This window comes from Rhinoderma darwinii, chromosome 2 (assembly GCF_050947455.1).
Source record: "Rhinoderma darwinii isolate aRhiDar2 chromosome 2, aRhiDar2.hap1, whole genome shotgun sequence".
In the NCBI taxonomy this organism is placed as follows: Eukaryota; Metazoa; Chordata; class Amphibia; order Anura; family Rhinodermatidae; genus Rhinoderma; species Rhinoderma darwinii.
The window spans coordinates 78,168,756-78,184,542 of record NC_134688.1 but is presented as its reverse complement, the minus strand read 5'-3'; the positions used below and the strand labels follow the sequence as shown (position 1 = coordinate 78,184,542).

The window sequence follows — 15,787 nt, the reverse complement described above, 5'->3', positions numbered from 1 at the left end:
TGGAGGAGTTTTTGGGATGCGGTACTTAATTTAATATTAGCGGATACTGGTGTCTCTGTTCCAAATTTTCCTGAAGCGGTTCTTTTATTTATGTTCCCGATGCCATTACACGTTTATAAAAGTTCCCTAACTAGACATCTCCTTCAGGCGGCAAAGTCAGTGATCCCGCGTAGGTGGAAAACGGCAATACCCCCAACGTTAGATGAGTGGTTTCAGGAGGTTGCCTTGATACAGAGAATGGAACACCTGGTGGCCCATTCCCCGGCGACTGCTGTAAAATACACGTCTACGTGGTCTCCATGGATTGCGTTCCTTTCTTCCTCCTCTTATCTTACTGCTGTAACTTGAGTCGGACTATGCCCCTGTGAAGTGTATTGCGGTTCTTGCTCACTTCTGTTTTCACTCATGAACTGGAGTCCAGGCTCCCCATGTTTTCCCCCCTCCCTTCCCTTCTATTCCCCCCTTCTTATTGCCTTCTTCTATTCTTTCTCTTCCCCTGTCTATTGTAATGTGCCTCTCCTTCTCCGATTGAATTCAGTGGCCTCATTGTACCTTCTGATGTTTTGCTTTTAGGCTCATTCATGCTGCTGCTGTATAACGAATAATGTCCTTTGTTTTGAGATGTGATACACACTTTTTTGCTTTGGTATTTGGCCTTGTTTGTTGTTCTCCTTTAATGTGTGGAGGCCTTCCCTCCACTGTGTTCTGTATCTGTGTGTATTGAAACTCAATTAAAAAAAATATGATATGAAAAAAAAAAAAGTACAGATGTAGAAAAAATATTTTATTGAAATAAAAAAACCCACACAACCCTCATTAACCATTTTATTGAAAATATAAAAACCGCCATCATCGAAGTAGTCCTCGAATCCGACGTAGTCCAACAACTTGATGGACATGTGTCTTTTTTCAACCGTATTAACTTTGTAACCAAACCTGTAAAAAAATAATAATAATTAGTAACAAATAAAAAAAGGCAAAACAATTATTATATTTACCTTTCCTGGGTCTACAGCTGAAGCTGCAAAGTGTCAGTAAGCTAATCTGTTTCTGTAACTTCGGGAGTTATAGGGGGTGTCGGCACTAAAAGTGCCTAGGGCAGCATCAATTCTAAATATGGCCCTGCCTGTATCTAAGACTACCATGTGTGATACTGTCTGCTGGGCACTGTATCTAAATCACCCCATGTGTGATACTATCCGCTGGACCCTGTGACTAAGCCTATTATGTGTGATACTGTCTGCTGGATCATATTCTGCACCTATAAACAAAGTTAAAATTCTCAACACCTCTTGAACCTCTAACTATAAAAGCGCCATACACTGTGTCCCTGATTATAATAGTACCATACACTGTCACACAAACACACACCATTCCCCCTGTAGATAGTGCCCTCCATAGCCACCGTGCTGCCCTACATATAGATTCCCCTATAGGTAGTGCTCCATGTATAGCCCAGCTCTGTAGACAGTGCCCTACATATAGCCACCCTGTTGCTAGTGCCCCACAGGTAACCCACCCCTGAATATAGTATCCCACATATAGCCCACCCCTATAGAAAGTGCCCTAAAAAATAGCTCCCCTATAGATAGTGCTCTACATATAGCCCACCCCTGTATAGTGTCTCACATATAGTGCCACACATATAGACCCCCCTGTAGATAGTGGCCCACATCCCCACATATAGACCCCCCCTGTAGATAGTGGCCTACATATAGATCCACCTGTATATAGTGCCCCACATCCCCACATACAGACCACCCCTGTAGCTAGTGCCCCACATCCCCACATATAGACCCCCCCTGTATATAGTGGCCCACATATAGACGACCCCCCTATAGCTAGAGCCCCTACTATCGATAATGCCGTTAACTGTTTTATGAGAAAAAAAAACAATAAACTTTACATACTCACATGATCCCGTTCCTGTTAGCTGGTGATGCAGTTCTGCTCTCTTCTGAGCGGGTCTGCAGGAGCTAAACGAGCGTCGTCCAATGACGCTGATTGGCGGGGCAGAATTACTTACCCAGTCAAGCAGTGCCTTTCAAGCATGGAAGCGGCGCGATGACGTCATCGCGCCACTAGCCAATCAGCGTCATTGTAAGGCGCAGAATGGTCGGGCACGGAACATGACCGGACATTCAGTGCTAATATATGTATTTGGCTGTCGCGAGCAGCGGGGCCCCCTCTGGTGCTAGCGACGCCTACAGGCATGAGAGGGCCTGTGTCACCCGGCCCATACTTGCTGGAGGCTCGGCGGCGCGGGCCCCATAGTAGCGGCTCTACTGCTGTAGCAGCCATAATGGCTGCTAGCGGCACCACCGAGCATATAGGGGGGGGCGTGTCGGCTGGCGCCATGGGCCCCTTCAAACCACGGGCCCCGTAGCAGCCGCTACAGCTGCTACCGCAGTAGTTACGCCGCTGCCCACAGCATAGATTTCTTGTAATCAGGAATGTGGAGTCGGTAAGCCAAACGTTTGACTCATTTTCATTTTGGTGCTGATTTTTATGCTGAAACCACATCGGAATCAGCACCAAAGAACACCTGAAATCGCCTCCCATTGGCTGCGTAAACTATACATTCAGCTGATGAACGAGTATTTGCTCGTTCATCGACTGATCGTTGCCTTGTTTACACAGTGAAATTATAAGGAAAGAGTATTTTGTGAAAGCCCAATAATTGGCCGGTGTAGAAGGGCCCTTGGTTTTCCCCAGATATAAGCAGTGCCTAAAATGTCTCCAGCTCTATTGAAACAAGATAATATGCATCAATATGTAGCAGTTGGCCAAATGATCATTCAACTGACAACTATTACATATCTTTGACCACCTATCCAGTTAAGCCTAACTGGCGGCCTGGAGCTGGATGTGGCCCTAATGTCCCTGATGTGGGGCCCCTGGGAGAAGACAAGTTTTTTCTCCAGTATAATGATTAGGCATGAGAAATCCTGTACACTTAGTGCTCTGTCCAACCATAATAAACAGTAAAGCTAATCTATTTTCTCCTGTTATGGGGCCCCGTGGTATCTTTCGCATTTCCAAAAGTTGTGTCATATGTTCATGTATCTATGTATGGGCTTTTTATATGTCTGTGGTCTGTGTTTGTTGCAAAAGACAAGGTCAAATCTTGGAAGATCTGTTTTGGAAAGTTTTATATTTCTCCTTACAAGTGAAAAAAACCGCTGGTCACAAATACTTCTGTGTAAAAAAGAATACGTGTGTCTACCCCTTGACCCCGATCTTAACAGAATATTTGAGGCAGCACAGTATGTCGGGTTGACCTATTCTAATCTTTCACTGCAGTTCAAATATATTGTCAATTGTGAAGTTACATAGTTAGTACGGCTGAAAAAAGACACATGTTGGGAAAGAGTATTTGAACATAGCAGCACAGAGTGTTTCAGCAGATGAATGCTTTGATCTTGGGGGGCACCAATATCTATGAGCTCATAGTGGGCATAAAACACATTCTTAAAATAGTCTGAAAACAGCATGTGGGACCCCGGGACACTGATGCAGTAGTAATAATCCTTTTGAACTTATGACATTCTATTTATTTCTGTTACTTATATAGCGCCAACATATTCTGCAGCGTTGTACAGATGTCATCACTCACTGCCCCTAATGGGGCTCACAATCTAAATTCCCTATCTATTTATTTTTGGAGTGTGGGAGGAACATACAAACTCAACACAGATATTGCCCTAGGACTGATTCGAACCCAGGACTCTAGCCCTGAACCACAGTGGCTGCCCACAGTCAGAATGGAAAAAACACTAGTCCAAGGTTCCAGTGAATCTTCTGCCAATTTGGGCCCCGTTCACATCAGCGTTTCCCATTCCGTTGTTTTGCTCCATCAGAGGAACTGAACAAGGGAAAAATGGGAAGCGCCAGCTCCGTTGCACCACCAGCACCACCGGCGATCGACAGAATCCATTGACTTTAATGGGTTCCGTCAAGTTTCCATTAGGGTGTCCGTGGTTTTACCGGAAATAATAGCGCAGCATGCTATTCTTATAATTCCATTACTATTGTTTACTAGCGTTTATTTAAAAATAGGAATATTAAGAATTGGACTGATGTCCTTCTCATGGAAATGTGGCATTCAGTGCATGATAACATATTTGCATATTTTTATTTGTAGCTGACAAAGAGGACAACATTCCATCTCTACAGTCCATACCGGCTGCTACAGACTGTCAAAAGAGTGAAAAATCAGCTGGAGCTTTTCGCCACTAATGTCTGATCGCCTGAAATCTCAATGCCAAAGAAAATACATCTCTGAAAACTTCTTCCAAACCAGCAGGTTAGGGGCTGTAACACATTTTTTCTAAATTAATTGCTCAGCAATTGTTTGACTTATAATGCCTTAATCTCCTCTCAGGCTTGTTCTGTCTTGCTGAATAACGATGATGGAGATATAATACAATACACTGGGGTGGGTACAAAACTGTGTGGTATTTAAAAGGCTAAGGGTATGTTCACACGGAGTGTTTTCAGCCACTTTTCTGTTTTTCTAAACGTCCCGAAAAACAGCTAAAAAATCGGAAGCAGAACGCCTCCAAACATCTGGCCATTGATTTCAATGGGAAAAAACGGCGTTAAGTTCGGACGGAGCGTTTTTTTACGCGGCCATTTTTCAAAACGGCCGCGTAAAAAAATGGCCGCGAAATAGAACTGCATGTCACTTCTTCAGCCATTTTTGGAGCCTTTTTCATAGACTATAGAAAAACGGTTCCGAATACGGGCGTTAAAAACGCAACTTTGATTAAAAAAACGTCTGAAAATCAGGATCTGTTTTCCCTTGAAAACAGTTCCATATTATGAGACGTTTTTTATTTTGTGTGTGCACTTACCCTTAGGCTACACCATTAGACATAAGGCCCTTTTACACGGGCCAGTTGTCGGGCAAACAAGCATTTACGTGAAAGCTTGTTCACGATCATTGCCCTGTGTAAACAGGGCAACGATCAGCTAATGAATTGACTGATCGTATCGTTTATGCAGCACTAAATATTATCGCTGTCGGTAGCACATTTCCCTGTGTAAACAGGGAGATGTGCTGCCGACATGATGGAAATGTATGGACATAACCAAGTTTTGCTCCTTGTGAAAAAAGCAAACAAAATTCGATCAACAAGCTGTCTGGCATTAACACCTTATCACATCTGTGTCTCATGATCAGGGCTTTACTTCTAGACAACTTAGGCCTGGTTCATATCACGTTTTTACTATTCCATCAGAAATATATGTTGGGAGGAGTCCTGACATATACCTCCGATGGAAGGTAGCCATGTATCCCACTGAAGCGCTGTGCCCAGTAAATTGACCTGACATCACTGTATATATATATGGACAGTGATGTCATGGGCTTGCACCAATATCTATGAGCTCATAGTGGACATAAAACACATTCTTAAAATAGTCTGAAAACAGCATGTGGGACCCCGGGACACTGATGCAGTACCAATAATCCTTTTGAATTTATGACATTCTATTTATTTCTGTTACTTATATAGCGCCAACATATTCTGCAGCATTGTACAGATGTTGTCATCACTCACTGCCCCTAATGGGGCTCACAATCTAAATTCCCTATCTATATATTTTTGGAGTGTGGGAGGAACATACAAACTCCACACAGATATTGCCCTAGGACTGATTCGAACCCAGGACTCTAGCCCTGAGCCACAGTTGCTGCCCACAGTCAGAATGGAAAAAACACTAGTCCAAGGTTCCAGTGAATCTTCTGCCAATTTGGGCCTCGTTCACATAAGCTTTTCCCATTCCGTTGTTTTGCTCCATCAGAGGAACTGAACAAGGGAAAAATGGGAAGCGCCAGCTCGGTTGCACCACCGGCGATCGACAGAATCCATTGACTTTAATGGGTTCTGTCAAGTTTCCATTAGGGTGTCCGTGGTTTTAATAATAGCGCAAGCGCTCTGTCCGGGGACTCCTGTCTTTGACGGTGATACTCTCACTTGGACTTGGACAGTGACGTTAGGAGCTTTAAAAACCCTAAATCCCTGCATTAGCATCTGAAAGGCCGGGGATTCCGCTCCTGGATAAGGCCCTGATGTCACTGTCCATATATGGACAGTGATTTAAGGAGCTTTAAAGAGGCTCTGTCACCAGATTTTGCAACCCCTATCTGCTATTGCAGCAGATAGGCGCTGCAATGTAGATTACAGTAAAGTTTTTATTTTTAAAAAACGAGCATTTTTGGCCAAGTTATGACCATTTTTGTATTTATGCAAATGAGGCTTGCAAAAGTACAACTGGGCGTGTTGAAAAGTAAAAGTACAACTGGGCGTGTATTATGTGCGTACATCGGGGCGTGTTTACTACTTTTACTAGCTGGGCGTTCTGATGAGAAGTATCATCCACTTCTCTTCAGAACGCCCAGCTTCTGGCAGTGCAGATCTGTGACGTCACTCACAGGTCCTGCATCGTGTCGGCCACATCGGCACCAGAGGCTACAGTTGATTCTGCAGCAGCATCAGCGTTTGCAGGTAAATCGATGTAGCTACTTACCTGCAAACGCTGATGACATCACGGTTAGAGCATTCAAAGCAGTTCCGGTACTGGGGAAGCATCTGACATTACTTTCCATTTTTGGACAGTCACGTCAGGGGCTTCTCCAGTCCTGGAGTCCCTGGCCATGAGTAAGGACGCAGCTAGCGTTCGAAACGCGTAGGCTACCTACCTCATTGAAAACTCTCTGCATTTCAGGACATCTTCATTCTTTCTCCTTTGATCCTGTTTTAAAATCGATATCATTAAATTTTGGAAATAGTTTCCTTTTAACCTCTCACAGTACTGGATCCAACTTCTCCTGTTCATTTGCAATTATCTATTCGTGTGCCGACACGAGGACCCGTGCGCAGTGACTACAAATTACAAAGTCCACATACAAGGTGAGCTGGAGGCTCCCTCTTTGTTTTCCTGGCCAGAGTGCTACTGATCCTCACGCTTGGACTCTGTAGTTGAAAGCCCCTGACGTTACTGCCCATATATGTACAGTGACGTCAGGGGCTTCCCCAGAGCCGAATCCCCGGGCTGAGCACTACCTGATGCTCTTCCTGGGGACTTCCACCCTGAGGATACTCCACCGAGGTATTAGTTTAACGTATACCTCTGACAGATGCCATACAGTGGCATCCGTAACACATAGGTTCCCATGATAAAAAAAACAAAACAATAATGCGTGGTTTAAGTTTTTTTGCGGGATCTCTCAGGATGAAATACTGTAGTCTAGTACATTATTCCATCCTCCCAAAAAGGTATACTGACGTATACCAGCCCAAGGGAGGCTAAAATTACACCTTTTTTTTAGCTCTGTTGATCTAATGAAACCCTAGAGTTTTTAGCCTTTACGTGGGGAGCTTTCCCAACGTACACGCTAAACGTGTGCGAACCAAGCCTTATTCAAAAATCATGGGCAACCAACATTTTTTACAGACAAAATTTAAAAACAAAATTAGTGATAAATATGATAAGTATTATATGTCTATAGCTCAGAATTCTCATATGAAGACGTCAGCAGCATGTACTATGACATCAAAAGGGAATGATAATGATAATCTCAATAATAAGTTGAAATTGCTCCAAATTTAACCCCATCCCGACATCCGCCGTATATATACGGCGCACCTCGGGTGGGGGAATATGGAGCGTGCTCACGAGCTGTGCCCGCTCTATTGAACGAGTTTGTTGGCTGTGAGTTAGGCCTCATTTACACGAGCGTGTGCGTTTTGCGCGCGAATAAAACGCAGCGTATTGCGCGCGTTGGCATTGCGTTTGCACTGCGTATACGCAGCGTTGTTCCGTTTTAAACGCGCGCACGACTAGCGTTTGCAACGCGCGTAAAAAACTCAGAGGGGATTAATGCGAGGCCAGCCTACAAATAGGCCAGCTGGCCCAACCCCTGCTTGCTGGGAGAAGCAGGTTTAGCACCTTAATTTCTGCCTCTGCTGAAACCCCAGTGTGTGTTTCTCCATTGAAGTTGGAATTGGCTTTGCACCGCACACTTATGCCTTCTCAGTCGCTGGCACGTGTGCTTCTTGCCTGGATGATCTCACGTCGTTTTGGGGAGCGTCGACCCATGCTGCAGCACCAGACGCCTGTAAGATGTCGCATTTGGGTTCATCCACTTGTGGCCCAACGTACGACGAAAGGCCATTTCCATAGCCTGTATGAGGACTTACGACGGCATCCTGAAAAATTTAGAGCCTTCTGCCATATGTCTGTGGGCACATTTGACCTTCTGCTTGAGCAGATTCGCTCTGGTCTCACCTACAAGAATACCAACATGAGACGCTGCATTTCGCAGTTGCTATTACTTAGTCAATGACGCTGTCTGTTTTACCAGCCCCCCCTAACATGTGTTGTGGCTTTCTTCTTCTTTCTCTTTGATTTATAGATTTCTGGCCACAGGCAATAGTTATCATTCGTTACATTTTGAATTTCTTTTGGGAGTGACCACCATTTCGTTCATTGTTACATCCACCTGTGTCGTGTTGTGGCAGAGGTTAAAGACCACGGTCATGCCTCAGCCCACGACAGAACAGTGGCTAAGAATTTCAGAGGGATTTCTTAGAGCAAGTGAATTTCCAAATTGCATTGGTGCCCTAGACGGCAAACACATTCGTGTGAGAAAGCCCCCACGCAGTGGCTCGCAATACTATAAATACAAGCAGTTTTTTTTCATGGTATTGTTGGCCTTGTCGGACACGAATTATTCTTTCACTATTGTTGACATCGGCTCGTATGGAAGCTCAGCAGATGCCCGCATATTCCGTTCATCAAGAATGGGGAAGCGGCTCGTGAATAATCGACTGGCGGTGCCGGAACCTTCCATCCTCCCTGGCTCCAGCGGACCCCCAATCCCGTGTGTCATCGTGGCGGATGAGGGGTTTGCCCTGACAAGGCAAGTCATGCGTCCTTTTGCGAGAAGGGGCTTAGATGACCGTCGGCGCATGTTCAATCTCCGCCTAGGCCGAGCTCGTCGATGTGTGGAATGTGCCTTTGGCATTATGTCGAACAGGTGGCGTGTCTTTCTGACGACAATGCAATTGTCCATGCAGAATGTCACACGTGTTATACAAGCGTGTGTCGTTCTGCATAACTTCTGCCGCATTAATGATGCTACCTTTGATGCAGAATATATCCTAACACATGCAGCAGCACACTGTCCCGGTTATTCCTCTCGGCCGATCTCTCTCATCCGGCCTTCGAGTGCGGGATACTTTTGCGGCATATTTCGAGTGCCCATCAGGAGCCGCACCGTGGGGGCGTGATGACCTTTGAATGCTTGTCTGTTGTTTGGAGGCTTCACTGCACACGTCACATGTGGCCAGGGTTTTTTGACGTTTTTTGGGTTCGGGTTGGGTTAGGGACTCGCAAAACATGAGGACCCTTGACGTGGGTTGCGAGCTTACATCTGTCGGGGTTTGAGCAGGACCTTTGACATTTGGCTACATGCTTTCTGGAGATAGAATGATGGGCGGCCAAAAGTTAGGCAAGTCCAAGTGCAAGTGTACTTAGTGTGCTTCGGGGCCCATGACTGCACCCAAACGTTCTCACCTCTTGCAAACAATGTCAAACCCCGAGAGATGAACTAAAACCTCATAACACGTGTGCATGCATTGGGGCCAAAGGCCAGAAGTGTGTGAGTGTATAGACCAAAGAAATGTGGGGCAAAGATTGTGTTGAGGGGTGTGAAATAAAAACAACACGCAATCGAAACAATCAACATCCATGTTTTTTATGTGTTCGTATATCACACTACGGAAACATGGTGTGGCCAGTAAAATAAACAAACACATAGTATCAACAAAAGAACACCAACATGGTGTAACCAACATTATAGAGGACGAGTTGCCATCCCTTAATAAAACAAATTGTCCGCCCAACTATCACGACACCAACACACTCACAGGTGTTGGTAGTGGTGGCCCGGGGAGGAATACGCGGGCATTTCAGCACCACTATGCTGGACCTGGAGCTGCGGAGGTTGTTCCTCGCCAGCATAGTGGTGCTGATGTTGTCCGTGATACGTTGGGGCAATGAAGTGGGGAGCCATAGGGCGCATATAGGGGTGCGGCCGGGCCATCTGGGTGGCTGGATGGTATGTTGCCGGCAATTGGGGCGTGGTGGCCGGCATGGCAAATCCGCGCCACTGCTCTATGGCCGTGAAGCAGTGGTTTGGATTGTGGGGGGGTGTGGAGGCGTTGATCAAGGTTATGATCGACGCTTGTAGCCGGGCCATGCGATCCATGGGGACCAGGCGGAGTAGGGGAACTATGCTGCCCCCAAAGAAGTCGTTGCCGTCCTCATCCGCGGCTCGGCGTAGAAATTCCAGTACCCGGCTATCAACTTGGCCACCGGCGGAGGGCTGTGGAGCATGGCGCCTGCGAGTCGGGGCACGCACGGGGCGCTCCTCAGCCGGGGAGGCGACGGCCCGTGCAGACTGGACAGGGGCGGGGTCCAGGGGTGTTGGCTCCGGGCTAAGGGGCAGGACATGGGCAGCAGGAGGTTGCGGCAGAGACTATCCGATGTCCGTGTCCTCAGCTGTGTCCTCCAAATTGTCGGTGGTTCTATAATGGGAAAACTGCGTAAGAACAGAATATAGAACAATGCTCACAACAACACGATGGCAAACAGGACATGGGCGAACACACATTAGACACATGCAAAAGCAGAATCTCTTACGTGCGCATCTCCATGATGTCCTTCAAGAACATCAATTGTTTAGTATACATGTAGGGGCACTTACGCGAGCCCCCATCTCCGCTGCGTCCCTTTTCCCCCATTTCTCTCCTGAATTGGTCACGGCAGCTCCGCCACAGTGTTTTTATATCTTGGACTGTTGGAGGAAAAACAAATATAACGCCATAAGAACTCTGCCCTGACACTAAAATGAGGGGCCCTACCCTGCCAATGACATGGTACACGGTGATGCGCCTGCTCCACAAAAGGTCATTGGGCAATTGCGCGGAAGACACATACAGGGCCTCAGTTGTTCAATAGGGATGACATTGCATTGCAGGAAAAAACATGGTACTCACCCAACCGACTGCGGTCCCGGGTTCGGCCACTCTCCCATTCCTCTCCAAACAGCTCCTCTGCTACCTCCTCCCAGGCATCCTCCTTGACCGTGCGGTCGTGGTACGCCTCCGCGCGAGTGTCCCAAATAGCCCCATGGCCCTGGACCAGGGTGATGAGGCGCTCCACGTCAATCCCACGCGGCATGGCAGCAGATCTCAGTGGAGTAAAAAATGTCTCTGTCAACAGGCTTGCCCACTCGCAGTGAAAACGCAAGCACTTCCTGGTTTTTGTTTGCTTTGTCCAGCTTTATAAACTCTTTTTCATGGACATAACAAGTGATGCGTGAAATTCGCGCATGCAACGCAGGAGCGTCCATGTGTCATGCGTGTTTTTCACGCACCCATTGACTTCAAAGGGTGCGTGACGCGCAAAAAACGCACGATTATAGAACATGTCGTGAGTTTTACGCAACGCAGGAGCGCTGCGCAAAAATCACGCATTGTCTGCACTGCCCCATAGAGTAATATAGGTGCGTACGACACGCGTGAAAAGCACGCGCGTCGCACGCGCGTATATTGCGCTCGTGTAAATGAGGCCTTATAGCCGACTCTTCAGGGTAACGAGCGGGATCCCGCTGGAGGGCGATCCTGCTTGTGTGAGCTGTTAAATGCCGCGATCAATAGGGACCGCGGCATTTAAATGAATAAAAACAGGGGTGTAACGTTCCACGATCGTGGGGTGCACTTGGTTGGCATAGCAGCCTGGGGCTTTATGAAGGCCCCAAGTTTGCCGTCTTTGTACTCCTACGAAGCCCTGCCTCCGAGTGTCAGTATCACGATATACTGCAATACGTTAGTTTTACAGTTTATCATGCATCGCTGGTTCAAGTCCCCTAGGGAGACAAGTAAAAAACAGTAAAATATATATTTTTTTTAATAAATAAAAAAATGTAAAAGTTAAAAAAAAATTCACATTTTCTCTCAAGCACAATGTAAAAAGAAATAAAAAAACTAACATAACTGTTATCGACGCGTCAGTAAAAGTCTGAACTATTACAATATATCATTATTTCGTCCGCACGGTGCACACCATAAAAAATGAAAACCGCCAGAATCGCTGTTTTTGGCTCATTTCATCTCCCACAAAAAATTGAACAAAAAGCGATCAAAAAGTCTCATGTGCCCCAAAATGGTACTAATAGAAACTAGCTCACCCCGCAAAAATAAGCCCTCATACCGCTCAATCGACTGAAAAATAAAAAAAATTATGTCTCTCAGAATGTGGCGACAAAACTTACATTTTATTTTTAACAATCAGTTTTTTCTTTGTAAAAGTAGTAAAACATAAAAAAAACAATATAAATTTGGTTTCCCCGTAATCTTATTGACACGCAGAATAAAGTTAATATGCCATTTTTACTGCACGGTGAACGCCGTAAAAACAAAAACCCCATAAAGATATTGAGGAATTGCTGTTTTTTTCCTATTCCACCCCTCAAATATGTTTTTTCCAGTATCCCACTACATTATATGGTACAATAAATGTTGCCCTGACAATCTACAACACGTCCCGCAAAAAACAAGGCCTCAGACGGCAATATTGTTGAAAAAACAAAAAAGTTATGGCTTTTGGAAGGTGGGGAGTAAAAAACGAAAGTGAAAATGAGAGAAATGGCTGTAGTGGGAAAGGGTTAAAAAATAACACATGCATCCCTTTTTGTAGTGCAGCTCAAGCAATGGGATAGTTTTGCGTTGATACAGGCATACTGTCCGAAGTCTGATATTGCTCCTGACCCAATTTACCTTAATTCAAGTTGCTTATATAGCGCCAACATATTCCATGGTGCTGTACAGAAATAGTGACTATTCACATGAGGCCCTAATGGGGCTCACAATCTCAATCTAATTTCCCATATCTACAAACGGACCATTTCATCACAAGCCAATTAACCTATCAGTATGTTTTTGGAGTATGGGAGGAAACCAGAGTGCCTGGAGAGAACATGCAAACTCCATGCAGATGTTGGCCTTGATTGAATTAAACCCAGGACCCAAGTGCTGCAAGGCCACAGTACTAACCACTGAGCCACCGTGCCAAGTCACCAAGTGTGCCTGATAGGTTAAAACAACAGATATCATTAGGCAATATGCTAATAGAGAATGAAGGGAATTTAACAACGTTTCTATTCCAGTAGGCGTAGAAAAGTCGCAAACGATCCAAAAGTCACAGAAGTGGCTTAAGAGAAGGGGGCGTGGGCATCCACTGTTTGACACATTTACTATAATTTATACCAGAAACTGTTGTAAATGATAGGGAAACTTTACGTTCTGCATTCAGTGGCGCACAGACAGCTAAAGATGCAACAAATTTATTAAGAGGAGAGCACCGATCGACTTGTTATATCGGTGATCATCATGGGCAGAAATATGCCAGTGTAAACCAGCCTTTAACCCCTTCCCGCAATTTCACGTACAGTTACGTCATGGGAGATGGCCTTTTCCCGCATCTCCACGTAACTGTACGTCATGGAGATGAAGCTGGCTCAGGAGCTGAGCCAGCGACATCACCGCCGGGTGACAGCTGTATGTTACAGCTGGCACCCTGAGGTATCGGCCAGGACCGGAGCTAGCCTCCGATCCGACCGATTAACCCCTCACATGCTGCGTTCAATAGAGATTGCAGCATTTGAGGAGTTTATAGCCATCGGCACCCCAGCAACGTGATCGCTGGGTTGCCGGTGGCTGCAAAGGCGATCGGAGGGCTAATGCTTACCTCCCGATCAGCCTGTAACGGAATCCTCCTATGCCCCGTCGTCGGCGGGGCCCAGGAGGCTTCCGGTACCATCGGCAAGATGGCGCCGGCTCAGCTTCCGGCTCAGAAGCTGAGCCGGCGTCATCAGCAGTGGGTGTCCGCTGTATGTTACAGCGGACACCCCGATCTATCGCCAGGAACCGGAGCTAGCTCCGATTCCTGGCATTAACCCCTTCGATGCAGCGATCCATTGTGATCGGTGCATCCTAGAGGTTTGTAGCAAATCGGCAGCCTTGCCACGCGATAGCAAGGCTGGCGACTGCTACCATGGCAACAGGAGCCCTAACAATGGACTCCTGTCTGCCATTACGTAAGCTGATTAGGCCCCGCCCAGAGGCGGAGCCTGATCGGCTTGCTGTCAGTGAACAACTGACAGTTCTAATACATTGCACTACATAGGTAGTGCAATGTATTAGAACATCAAACAAACAGTTGGACCTTCAAGTCCCCTAGTGGGACTAAAGAAAAATGACTTATCGAGGGTTTCTAATATATAAGGCCCTAAAATCCACTTCACAACTGAACTGGCCCCTGTAAAAATAGCCTTTTGAAATTTTCTTGAAAATGTGAGAAATTGCTGCTAAAGTTCTAAGCCTTGTGATGTCATAGAAAAATAAAAGGATGTTCAAAAAACGATGCCAATCTAAAGTAGACATATGGGTGATGTTAATTAGCAACAATTTTGTGTGGTATTACCATCTGTCTTACAAGCTGATACATATAAATTTAGAAAAATGCAAATTTTTGCAATTTTTCGCTAAGTTTTGGTGTTTTTCACAATTAAATACTTAATGTATCTAGCAAATTTTGCCAGTAACATAAAGTCCAATGTGTCACGAGAAAACAATCTCAAAATCGCTTGGATAGGTAAAAGCATTCCGGAGTTATTACCACATAAAGTGAAACATGTCAGATTTGAAAAAATTGGCTGTGTCCTGAAGGCCAAAACAGGCTGTGTCTGAAGGGGTTAAAGAGGCTCTGTCACCACATTATAAGTGTCCTATCTCCTACATAAGGAGATTGGCGCTATAATGTAGGTGACAGCAGTGCTTTTTATTTAAAAAAACAATCTATTTTTACCACATTATTAGCGATTTTAGATTTCTGCTAATGAGATGCTTAATGCCCAAGTGGACGTATTTTTACTTTAGACCAAGTGGGCGTTGTACAGGGGAGTGTATGACGCTGACCAATCAGTGACCAATCAGCGTCATACACTTCTCTCCATTCATTTACTCAGCGCATAGGGATCCTTTTAGATCAGTATGTGCTGTCTTAGGCCTGGTTTACACGAGCGGGTGTGCTTTGTGCACGCAAAAAACGCTGCGTTTTGCGTGCGCAAAAGGCACTTAACAGCTCCGTGTGTCATCACCATATGATGCGCGGCTGCGTTATTTTCGCGCAGCCGCTATCATTATGACACTCCGTTTGGATGTTTGTAAACAGAAAAGCACGTGGTTTGTTACTCTGTCTGTGGTAGTTACAGCAGAGGAAGCGAGATCTCGCTGTAAGTGACAGGTTACAACGAGATTACGCTTCCTCTGCTGTAACTACCATAGAAACAGTAAAGAAGTGCAGAGATTGTGAATAGACATCCCGTGGAATGTCTATTCACTGTCTAAAAACTTCAGTATCGTTAATGTGTTAGTATAAGACAGCACATAAGGATCTAGCAGGATCCCTATGCGCTGAGTAAATGAATGGAGAGGAGTGCATGACGCTGATTGGTCAGCCTCATACACTCCTCTGTACAACGCAGACTTGGTATAAAGTAAAAACACCCCCACTTGGGCTTTAAGCAACTCATCAGCATAAATCTAAAATCGCTAATAAAGTGGTGAAAACAGATCGTTTTTTTAAATAAAAACCACTGCTGTCACCTACATTATAGCGCCGATCTCCTTATCTAGGAGATAGGGCACTTATA

General features: G+C 45.6%; 1 long non-coding RNA gene across 1 annotated transcript in view; it reads right to left on the bottom strand.

Annotated features, from left to right (window-relative positions):
• Nucleotides 1–811: 811 nt before the first annotated feature.
• Nucleotides 812–15,787, bottom strand: part of LOC142740652 (uncharacterized) — a 40,609-nt gene continuing 25,633 nt past the window's right edge. The window contains exon 2 of the long non-coding RNA XR_012880841.1: nucleotides 812–936. This is a non-coding gene — a long non-coding RNA (uncharacterized LOC142740652). The remainder of the gene's footprint in view (nucleotides 937–15,787) is intronic.